The following is a 12,217-nucleotide window of genomic DNA, read 5'->3' on the forward strand; positions in this document are numbered from 1 at the left end:
CTCTTGTAGACTTAAAACATAATTTTAAAAAAAAGATTCTCTGGTTATTTTTAGTATTTGCAAATAAAATCTAGCAGTTGGTTTTTTGACCTCCCAGAAGCCTTCCCAGAACAATAAAATATATCAGCCTTCTCTGTGGACTGAAATTGTAGGAGTTCCAGGTGGAATCAATGGTTATCAAGATCTTAGAACAGTATTAGAATAGTATAGCAGCATTATTTACAGTTAAATGGTTGAAACAGCCCAAATGTCCACCACAAGGTGAATGGATTGAATATGGTACGTCCACACAAGGGACTAGCACTTGGTCATAAAGGAATGAAGTACTGGTAAACAGTCTCCCCTCATTTGGAGGAGATGGATTCTGAGATGCCCCTGGGGATGTCTGAAACGTTCTATCATGTGCTGTGGCCATAACTTTTGCAGTTGGAGGTACTACAGCAAAAGAATGAATTTCTTTTCCTTCTTCACAATTTTACAGATGGTTTGTACTTAGATCTTAGATCTTCCTCAAGGAAAGAACTTTTCACCCTCTCACTTAAAGTAAGTACTTTTGTGGATTGCTTTGACATATCCACATCACCAGCAACACTCACTGTCTTGTGCTTTGGGGCCATTATTAATTAAATTTTATTTGATTAAGTAAAATTAAAGTTATTTGAACACAAACCCTGCAGTAGAGTTACAGCTGATTTGATATATATCTGGCAGGTAGCATATACAGTGTGGGTATGCACTGTGTATGTCCTGGAAGAGATGGTATGTATTGCTTATTTGGAATTTTCTTTTAATATTTGTGTACCATAGGTAACCACATGTAACTGAATCATGGGAAGTAAAACTGTGGTTAAGAGCTGTTTTAAAGGTAGGCATCTGGCACAGCAGTTAAGTGACCAGTAAGAATGCTTATATCTCAGATTAAAGTGCCTGGGTTCAGAGGTCAGCTCTACTGGTATCCATATGGGATGCCAGCACTGCATGTGGTAGCTTTACCCACTACACCACAGCACCAGCCCCATCTAACTTACTTCCAGTGTACCCCATTGAAGGCAGGGGATGACGGCTCAAGTACTTGGGTTCCTGTATTTCATGTGAGAGACCTAGATTGAGTTTCTAGTTCCTGGCTTCAGACAGGCCCAGCCCTGGCTGTTTTGGGCATGTGGGGGAATGAACCAGCAGATGGAAGATTTCCTCCCTCTTCTACCCCCTGTCTTTCTCTGTCTCTCTACTTTTCGAGTAAAAATTTAAAAAGAAATACATCTATTTTTTTAAATTTTATTTTTAAAAGTTTATTTTTGAAAGAGAAGAAGAGGGAGAGAGAGAGAGAGAAAGAAAGAGAGGTCTTTTATCCACTAGTTCACTCTCAATTGGCCACAGTGGCCAGAGCTGTCGAAGCCAGGAGCCAGGAGCTTCTTCCGGGTCTCCCATGCGGATGTAGGGGCCCAAGGAATTGGGCCATACTCTACTGCTTTCCCAGACCATAGTAGAGAGCTGAATCAGAAATGGAGCAGCTAGAACTTGAACTGGTGGCCATGTGGGATGCTGTCATGCAAGTGGCGGCTTTATCTGCTATGCCACAGCTCCAGTCCTGAAATACATCTTTCTTTCTTTCTTTCTTTTTTTTTAATTATTTATTTGAATGGCAGAGTTGGAGGGAGAGGTAGGCAGAGAGAGAGAGAGAGAGTGTTTGATCTAGTGTTTCACGCCTCAAATGGCCACACCAACTGGGGCTGTGCCAGGCCTAAGTCAGGAGCCAGGAGTTTTGTTAGCAGCTTTACCCACTGTGCCGCAATGCTGGCTCTCATCCATTTTTTTTTTTTTAAGAGATTTTCTAGTCTGTTTTCTATTTATGTAAAAGAACACATGAAAGGCCGGTGCCGTGGCTCAATAGGCTAATCCTCCACCTTGCGGCGCCGGCACACCGGGTTCTAGTCCCGGTTGGGGCGCCGGATTCTGTCCCGGTTGCCCCTCTTCCAGGCCAGCTCTCTGCTATGGCCAGGGAGTGCAGTGGAGGATGGCCCAGGTGCTTGGGCCCTGCACCCCATGGGAGACCAGGAAAAGCACCTGGATCCTGGCTCCTGCCATCGGATCAGCGCGGTGCGCCGGCTGCAGCGGCGGCCATTGGAGGGTGAACCAACGGCAAAGGAAGACCTTTCTCTCTCTGTCTCTCTCTCTCACTGTCCACTCTGCCTGTCAAAAATAAAAAAAAAAAAAAAAAAAAAGAAAAGAAAAAAAAAAACACATGAAAAAGGGTCATTTGTAAAGGATAGAAGTTTAGTTGGGCTTATGGTTCTGGATAACCTCAAAGGCTGAGTGTGGTACTAGTATCTGCTTGCTTCTGGTGAGGGTCTTGTGCTGCTGCAAGTCATGGAGGAAAGCAGAAGGGATGCAGGTGCATGTCAAAGAGACAAAACAGAAGGGGCTGCCTTGGTTTAAAAAACAACCTGCTCTGATAACTAATTCAGTCCCACAAGAGAACTCCCTGAGAAAGGCAAACATTTACTTTTTATTTATTTGAAAGGTACAATCACACACACACACACACACAGAGAGAGAGAGAGAGAGAGAGAGAGAGAGAGAATCTTCCATCAGCTGGTTTACTCCCCAAATGGTCCCAATAATCAGTACTGAGTCAGGCTGAAGCCTGGAGCCAGGCGTTTTATGTGAGTCTCCCGCTTGCGTGAAGGGGACCAAGCACTTAGGCCATCTCCTGCTGCTTTCTCAGATGCATTTGCAGGGAACTGGATTGGAGGTGGAACAGGGAACAGCTGGGTCTTGAACCGGGGCCCATATGAGATACTGGTGTTGCAGGTGGAGGCTTTTAACCTGTACCACAGTGCCAGCCCCCCTAATCACCTCTTAAATTCTTTACCTCAAAATGCCACCATCATGGCAATTAAATTTCATCATGAGTTTTTTTAAATTTTGTGTTTTTTTGACAGGCAGAGTTAGACAGTGAGAGAGAGAGAGACCAAGAGAAAGGTCTTCCTTTTCCGTTGGTTCACCCCCCAAATGGCCACTACAGCCGGCGTGCTGCACCGATCCGAAGACAGGAGCCAGGTGCTTCCTCCTTGTCTCCCATGTGGGTGCAGGGCCCAAGGACCTGGGCCATCCTCCACTGTACTCCCGGGCCACAGCAGAGAACTGGAGTGGAAGAGGAGCAACCGGGACAGAACTGGTGCCCCAACTGGGACTAGAACCCGGGGTGCTGGCACCACAGGCGGAGGATTAGCCTAGTGAGCCGCAGTGCTGGCCATCATGAGTTTTGACAGGGACAGCTAATATCCAAGCCATTGCAGAGTGGGAATGCTGTATGTGCTAAAACATGGATGAACCTTGAAAATATTACGCTGAGTGAATGGAGGCAGCCATAAAATTCTCCATATTAGATAACTCTGTGTATATGAAATTTTTAATTGGACAAATTTTTAGAGGCAGAAAATAAACTATTAGTTGGAGAAGATTGGAAGATTATGGCTAAGGACTTTTCTTTTGGGAGTGATTAAAAGTTCTAAAATTGATTGTGTTGAAGTTTGTACAACTGTGAATATATTAAAATCACTGAATTACATACTTTAAATGGGTAAAGTAATAATACTTGAAGACATTGGTACAGATCATGACATTTTTAAAAAAGATTTATTTATTTGAGAGACAGAGGGAGGTATTCCATTACCTAGTTCATTCCCCCACATGGCCATGATGGTCGGAGCTGGCCCGATCCAAAGCCAGGAATTTCATCTGGGTCTTCCACGTAGGTGGCAGGGGCCCAAGCACTTGAACCGTCTTCCACTGCTTTCCCATGCCATTAGCAGGGAGCTGGATTAGAATTAGAAAAGCCGGCATTTGACCTGATGCCCGTATGGTCTGCTGGCGCTGCAGCTGGGTGATTAATCTAGTACACCACAGCGCCGGCCCCGGTGATGGCTTCTTAAATAAGACTCCCAAGCACTAGGAACAAAAGCGGAACTAGACAAATGGAGCTGTGTCCAACTCAAACTTTTGCACAACAGAGGAAACAATAAATATGCTGAAGAGACATCTAAGAAAATGGGAAAAAAATGTTTTCAAGCTACCTACCCAACAAAGGATTAATATCCAGAATATATCAGCAATTCAAAAAAGTCAACAACAGAAAGGAAACCAATCCAGTGAAGAATTGGACAAAGGACCTCAGTAGATAGTTCTCAAAAGAAGAAATACAATGGCCAACAAATATTATGAAAAAATAATCTACATCATTAACCATCAGGGAAATCCAAAACAAAACCATAATGAGGCATCGCTTTATCCCTTTCAGAATGGTTATTAGTCAGAGACTGAAAGTAGCAAATGCTGGTGAGGATGTGGAGAAGGAGAAACTTATACACTGTTGGTGGCAATGTAAATTAGTGCAGCCACTATGAAAAACAGTGTGGAGATTTCTTAAACAGAAATAGACTTGCCATATGATCCAGCAGTTCTAGTACTGAATATATAGTGAAAAAGCGTGAACTTGTATGAAAGAGAAGGCAACACCACCATGTTTTTGTTTTGTTTAGGTTTTTTTTTCTAAGATTTTATTTGTTTGAGAGGAAGTTACAGATGGAGAGGGAGGGAGGGACAGAGAGAAGGGTCTTCCATTGGCTGATTCACTAGCCAGTGGCCGCAATGGCTGGAGCTGAGCCAGGAGCCAGGAATTTCTTCTAGGTCACCTACTAGGGTGCAGGGGTGCAAGCTCTTGGGCCATCTTCTGCTGCTTTCCCAGGCTCTAAGCAGAGAGCCGAATCAGAAGAGGAGCAGCTGGGACTCGAACCGGCACCCATATGGGATGCCAGCACTATAGGCGGAGGCTTAACCTACTAAACCACTGTGTTGCCCCCACCCCCCGCCCGGTTTATAACAGCACTGTTAAAATAGCCAAAATGTGGGATGAACCAAGGTGTCAGATTAATGGATAAAGATAACACACACATACACACCAGTGTAATATCATTCAGCTCTAAAGAAAAGAATGAGCTTCTATCATTTTTATAAAAATTTTATGAAAATGGGTGCTACTGGAGGACATCATGTTGAGTGAAGTAAGCCTGACACAGCAAGGCAGGTATCACATGTGGGAACAAAAGTTAAAAATAAATTTGGAAAAAAAAAAAAGATTATTTATTTATTTGAAAGGAAAGATAGAGTTACAGAGAAGCAGGGCAGGGGTTCACTCCTCAAATGGCCTCAATGGTCTGAGCTGGGCCAATCCAAAGCCAAGAGCTTTCTCTGGCTCTCCCATGCCGGTGCAAGAGCCCAAGGACTTGGACCATCTTCTGCTGCTTTCCCAGGCCATAGCAGAGAGCTGGATTGGAAATTGAGTAACTGGGACTTGAACTGGTACCCATATGGGATACTGACACTGCAAGCGGCAGCTTTACCCACTACGCCACTGCACTGGCCCTCAGACTTTGTTTTATATCTTTGTCAAACCAAAGATTAAAATGATATACTACTAAAGTTTTAATAACGTATGATAATTTTACAATTTACATGAGTGAAATGGACATCTTTGCCTTTGATGATTGCTTATAGTCCCTGTGTATCTCCCTGTTGATTGATGAATTTTTGTTTTTTACTTGTTGAACTCTCTATTTAGTGAAGCATGAATCCTTTGACTATAATGTACATTAAAAATGTTATCTCAGAAACAAAGGGAGAAAGGGAGTGAAATATCATTATGTTCTCTTTGTAGTAACATCACATTAACATGGAAATTTTGTTGTAATTATCATGCATTTGCAAACATGTTAGTAAATTGCTTTAAAAAACTAAACTGCCCCTCAAATAAATAAATTCATAGTGCTTACTTTTTTTTTTTTTAAAGATTTATTTTATCTATTTGGAAGGTAGAGTTACAGACAGTGAGAGGGAGAGACAGAGAGAAAGGTCTTCTTTCTGTTGGTTCACTCCCCAAATGGCTGCAACAGCCGGAACTGTGCTGATCCAAAGCCAGGAGCGAGGTGCTTCCTCCCAGTCTCCCATGTGGGTGCAGGGACCCAAGCACCTGGGTCATCTTCTGCTGCTCTCCAAGGCCACAGCAGAGAGCTGCATTGGAAGAGGAGCAGCCAGGACTAGAAACGGCACCTATATGGGAAGCTGACACCGCAGGTGGAGGATTAATCTACTATGCCACTGTGCCAGTGCCATACTTGAGTTTTTTAAAAAATGGGTAGATTATATGTGATTTATGTAATGATGAAGTTAAAAATCAGGTCTGTACTAATTGAGTAGTTGCTAACTGGGTTTCTGAACTTCTAAATCCTAGAACTTTAATCCCACAATGTCTAGAAACTTTCTAGTTTACCTTCTCTATAAATAAAGGGCTTCTTATTTTTTATTAACAATATTTTAAAATTTAAGTTATTCAAGTTTCATATATTTCATATATACAGATTTAGAACTTAGTGGCACTTAACCCCCACCCTCCCTCCCACCCATACTTCAACCCTTACTCCAGGATAGTTGCAACTATCCTGTTGCAAAAGGCAGGACTTCATTTTTTTTTTAACAGCTGAGTAGTACTCCATAGTGAATATATATTCTGTAATTTCTTTATCCAGCCAACAGTTGATGGATTTCTTGGTAGATTCCATATCTTAGCTATTATGAATTGTGCTGCATTGAACATGTGGGGGTGCAGATAACTATTTTATATACTTATTTCTTCTGGTTTGAGTAAATTCCCAGGTGGATCATATGGTGGGTCGTATGGTGGGTCTGTGTTCAGATTTCTGAGATATCTCCATACTGTCTTCCACAGTGGTTGCACTAGTTTACATTACCACCAACAGTGGACCAGGGTACCTTTTCCTGTCGCTCCCCGTCTTCGTGGAGGAACGACACAGGACCCTGCGCTGTTCTTTCGTCTGCTCGGCCCTCCCCGGGTTGCTGCTGGTCCTTCCCGGGTTGGCTGCTGGTCCTTCCACCTCCGTGGAAGGGCAGTTCCCCCTGCCACATTCCCCACTTCTGCAGGGGAGTGGCACACCGCCGGCCGGCTCTCTCGGGGGCTGCACAGGTGTTCCCCTTAGATGTTCCTCTTAGATGTTCCTGGTGCATGCCGTCTCTCTCCTCCTTTATAGTCCTCCTCCTCCAATCCTAACTCGGCTGCCCACACGCCGAGTACGCTGCTCTCCTCCAATCAGGAGCAGGTCCTGCAGCTTGTCAAGTTGGTGAGAGGCAGCTGGGTAGAAGCTGTTGCCTCCTCTCCCAGCGCCATATTGTGGGAAAGCAGATGCATAGAATAAGTCTTAATTCCAGTAACTCAGTCCAGTCCGGGTTGCTCCCCACAGATCCCCCTTTCTTTTTATTTTTTGGCGTTGATACGCGCCTGTCTTCGGTGTCCCGCGGCACACACTCTGCTCTACTTGCTAGAGTTGCCCACAGGTGCTTACAAGTCCTATCAATCAGGCAAACCGAATCCGGGTCCTCTCTTTGCCATGTTGTGAGGAGGTTTTTAGGCGCTGATGCGTGCCTGAGTTCGGTGCTCTGCCAGAACTGCCTGCAGGTGCTTACAAGCCCTATTAGGCAAACCGAATCCAAGCCTTCTCATTGCCATATTGTGGGGAGGCCTATTGGTGTTGATTCGTGCCTATCTTCGGTGACCTGCGGCTCATACTCTGGTCGAGCCGCCTGCTGGTGCTTACCGCCTTACTAATCAGGCAGACCGAATCCAAGGTATTGTGGAGAGACTTTTTGATGTTAATTCGTGCCTGTCTTCGGTGACCTGCGGCGCATAAGCTGCTAGCTGCCCGCAGGTGCTCACCACTTCCCTAATCAGGCAGACCGAATCCAAGCTCTCTCATTGCCATGTTGATGGGAGGCCTTATTTTTCTGTTTCTCTATCTCCGGGCATTCCTATTTCTCCTATTTTACTTCTATCTACCAGCATTCCTATTTCTCTCATTTTACTTCTAAACTTCTGTTTCTCTTATCCCTGCGGCTTCCCGGCGCCCGCCCCACGGCGGCTTCCCGGCTCTGAGCCGCTTCAGCCCGCGCTTCTCTCATCTGCGCGGCTTCCCGGCTCTGCGCGGCTCGGCTTCACGCGCACACTCCGCGGTCTCTCACTAGCCCAGCGTTCCCTATCTATTCACGCCCCGTGCTCTCTCTGCACGTGGCGGCTTCCGCGAGTCACACAGCCCCAGCTCACGTTTCCGCCACCACCGGCATTCAGTCCAAGTTCCCCGGACTAACCTGGCGAATTCAAACCTGGCGGCCCACGTCTCTGCCTCTGGTTCCAGATCTTCGCCTTTTGCTCCCCAGGCTGACTTGAAGAATTCCAAGCTGGCTTAAGTCTCCGCCTCGGCCTGCACTCGCGGCTTCATCCTCCCTAACATTTTTCTCTACCCGGTATGTTTCCCTAAATTTTCTTCCAACAATATTCCTCCCTCATTTCTCCTGGCCTCTCCCCACAGTCCGTATCCAAGTCTAAGTTTCTTATAGGTTTCACTTTCACTTTCAACCTGCAGTCCGTATCTGAGTCTAAGTTTCTTCTTGCTTTCACTTTAAATCCTAACTTCTTTCCCACAGTCCGTATCCGAGTCTATGCCTAGCCTTTCAATAGCTTCTTCCGGCACCTTTTCCGTCCGGCTTTCCCCTAGGCTCTTCTAGTCTCTCTCTCCGGTATTTTCCACTTCTTCCCTCCTAGGTTTCCTATCCGAGTCACGGCACCATTATGTCGCTCCCCCTCTTCGTGGAGGAACGACACCAAACCCTGCCTAGGCTTCATATCCGAGTCACAGCACCATTATGTCACTCCCCGTCTTCGTGGAGGAACGACACAGGACCCTGCGCTGTTCTTTCGTCTGCTCGGCCCTCCCCGGGTTGCTGCTGGTCCTTCCCGGGTTGGCTGCTGGTCCTTCCACCTCCGTGGAAGGGCAGTTCCCCCTGCCACATTCCCCACTTCTGCAGGGGAGCGGCACACCGCCGGCCGGCTCTCTCGGGGGCTGCACAGGTGTTCCCCTTAGATGTTCCCCTTAGATGTTCCTCTTAGATGTTCCTGGTGCATGCCGTCTCTCTCCTCCTTTATAGTCCTCCTCCTCCAATCCTAACTCGGCTGCCCACACGCCGAGTACGCTGCTCTCCTCCAATCAGGAGCAGGTCCTGCAGCTTGTCAAGTTGGTGAGAGGCAGCTGGGTAGAAGCTGTTGCCTCCTCTCCCAGCGCCATATTGTGGGAGAGCAGATGCATAGAATAAGTCTTAATTCCAGTAACTCAGTCCAGTCCGGGTTGCTCCCCACATTTCCTCCACATCCTCGCCAGAATTTGTCATTTCTGTATGAGAGCCATTCTAACCAGAGTGGGGTGAAACCTCATTGTGGTTTTGATTTTCGTTTCCCTGAAGGCTAGTGATCCTGAGCATTTTATCAAATGTCTGTTGGCCGTTTGAGTTTCCTCTCTTGAAAAATGCCTGTTCAAGTCCTTTGCCCATTTCTTAACTGGATTGTTTGTTTTGTTGTTGTTGAGTTTCTTAAGCTTTTTATAGATTCTGAATGTTAACCCTCTATCAGTTGCATAGTTTGCAGGTATTTTCTCCCATTTTGTTTGTTGCATCCTCACTTTGCTGAGTGTTTCTTTTGCAGTGCAGAAGCTTCTCAACTTGATGTAATCTCAATTGTCAATTTTGGCTTTGATTGCCTGTGCCTTTGGGAGTCTTTTCCAAGAAGTCTTTGCCTGTGCCAGTGTCTTGCAGAGTTTCCCCTATGTTCTCTATTGATTTGATGGTATTGGGTGGTAGATTTAGGTCTTTGATCCCTTTTGAGTAGATTTTAGTGTAAGGTGTAATGTTGGGATCTGTTTTCATACTATTTTATACTATTTTCATGGAGACCCAGTATCACCAGCACTGTTTATTAAAGAGGTTTTCCTTGCTCTAGGAATTGATTTTAGCTCCTTTATCAAAGGTAATTTGGTTGTAGACACGTGGATTGATTTCTGGAGTTGATATTCCATTCCACTGATCTACAAGTCTGTTTTTATGCTGGTACCACACTGTTTTGATTATAACTGCCCTGTGTTATGTTTTTAAATCAGATGTTATGATGCCTCCGGCTTTATTTTTGTTGTATAAGATTGCTTTAGCTATTCAGGGTCTAGATCTGTGAAGAATGCCATTAGTATTTTGGTTGGGATTGCATTCAATCTGTAAATTGCTTTTGGTAGTATAGACATTTTGATAATGTTGAGTCTTGGAATCCATGAACATGGAAGATTTTTCCACTTTTAAATGTCATCTTCTATTTGTTTCTTTAGTGTTTTGTAATTTTCATAGTAGAGATCTTTGACATCCTTGGTTAAATTTATTCAAAGGTATTTGAGTCTTTTTGGAGCTATTGTGAATGTGATTAAACTTATAAGTTCTTTATTTGCCATGACATTGTCTGTGTATAAAAGGCTCTAGATTTTTCTGTGTTGATTTTATATCCTGCCACTTTACCAAACTCTCGTATGAGTTCCAGTAATCTCTCAGTGGAGTCTTTTGAATCCCTTTGTATAGGATCATGTCATCTGCAAATAGGGATGGTTTGATTTCCTCCTTTCCAATTTGTATTTCTTTTTTTAAAAAAAGATTTTTTAAAATTCACTTGAAAGGCAGAGTTACAGAAGTGAGAGGGAGAGACAGAGAAAGGTCTTCCTTTCGTTGGTTCACTCCCCAAATGGCTACAACCGCCTGAGCTGTGCCGATCTGAAGCCAGGAGCCAGGTGCTTCTTCTGGGTCTCCCATGTGAGTGCAGGGGCCCACGGACTTGGGCCATCTTCTGCTTTTCCAGGCCACAGCAGAGAGCTAGATTGGAAGAGGAGCAGCCGGGATTAGAACTAGTGGTGCCCATATGGGAATGCCAGTACCACAGGTGGAGGATTAACCTACTGCTCCATGGGGCCGGCCCCTCAATTTGTATTCCTTTGATTTCTTTTTCTTGCCTAATGCCTCTGGCTAAAAGTTATGGGACTATATTAAATAGCAGTGGTGAGCGTGCACATCTTTGTCTGGTTCCAGATCTCAGTGGGAATGCTTTCAGCTTTTGCCCATTCAGTAGGATGCTGGCCATGGGTTTGCCGTACATTGCCTCGATTGTATTGAGGAATGTTCCTTCTGTACCCAGTTTGCTTAAGGTTTTCAACATGAAAGGCTGTGTGTTTTTTTGTCACATGCTTTCTCTGCATCTGTTGATATAACCATGATTTTTGTTCTTCAGTTTGTTGATGTGATTTGCGAATGCTGAACCATGCCTGCATACCAGGGATAAATCCCACTTGGTCCGTGTGAATGGTCATTCTGATGTGTTGTTGGATTCAATTAGCTAAGATTTTCTTGAGCATTTTTGATCTGTGTTTATCAGCAGTATTGGTCTATAGTTCTCTTCCTCAGTTGTATCTTTTTCAAGTTTAGATATTAAGGTGATGCAGGCTTCATAGAGGATTCTCTCCTTTCTGTTGTTTTGAATAGCTTGAGAAGAATTGGAATTAGTTCTTTAAATGTTCGGTAGAATTCAGCAGTGAAGCTGTCCTGGCTTTTCTTTCTTTATTACTGATTCAGTTTTGCTCTTGGTTATTGGTCTTAATATTCTATGTCTTAATGACTCATTTTTGGTAGATAGGCCTTTGTATTACAGGGGGTTCAAAGAGCTCTTTGGTAGGTAGACTATTGAGTTGTTTTTCTTCAAAGGAGTTAACAAGTACAAAATAGTCTCACTCGACATTTGTTGATGGAAAGCTGCCCTGATGTGGAGTCCCCCCCCCCTTTTTGTAGATTTTATTTATTTAGTTATTTATTTGAGAGGCAGAGTTACAGACAGAGGGAGAGACAGAGAAAGGTCTTCCATACGCCTGTTCACTCCCCAAGTGGCCGCCATGGCTTGAGCTAGGTTGATCTGAAACTAGGAGCCAGGAGCTTCTTCCAGGTCTCCCTCGTGGATGCAGGGGCCCAAGCACTTGGGCCATTTTCTACTGCTTTCCCAGGCATTAAAGCAGAGAGGTGGATCAGAAGAGGAGCAGCCAGGACTAGAACCGGAACGCATATGGGATACTGACGCTGCAGGAGGAGGCTTAGCCTAATGTGGAGTTCTTAGAAAGGTTATACTCATTAGTGTTGGTTGCCCTTATCAATCTTTATCTTCACATTCTCTAAGGTTTTAGAAATGTTTGTCGTATCTAAGAAGGATAAAGTAGCAGCACAGGCCTCCTTTTCTCAGGTTAAA

At 44.6% G+C, this 12,217-nt stretch overlaps 1 protein-coding gene across 21 annotated transcripts in view; it reads left to right on the plus strand.

The window, feature by feature from the left end:
* RAF1 (Raf-1 proto-oncogene, serine/threonine kinase) overlaps positions 1-12,217 on the plus strand; it is a 91,962-nt gene that overhangs the window by 40,394 nt on the left and 39,351 nt on the right. For 3 of the 21 annotated variants that reach the window (XM_089306630.1, XM_070051085.2, XM_089306638.1), the window contains exon 3: positions 482-543. The exons of the other annotated variants lie outside the window; for them this stretch is intronic. The gene's annotated coding sequence lies outside the window, so the exon portion shown is untranslated. The remainder of the gene's footprint in view (positions 1-481; positions 544-12,217) is intronic. 21 annotated transcript variants of the gene reach the window in all.

Source organism: Oryctolagus cuniculus, chromosome 10 (genome assembly GCF_051225735.1).
Source record: "Oryctolagus cuniculus isolate XC-2025 breed Fujian yellow rabbit chromosome 10, ASM5122573v1, whole genome shotgun sequence".
Classification (NCBI taxonomy): Eukaryota; Metazoa; Chordata; class Mammalia; order Lagomorpha; family Leporidae; genus Oryctolagus; species Oryctolagus cuniculus.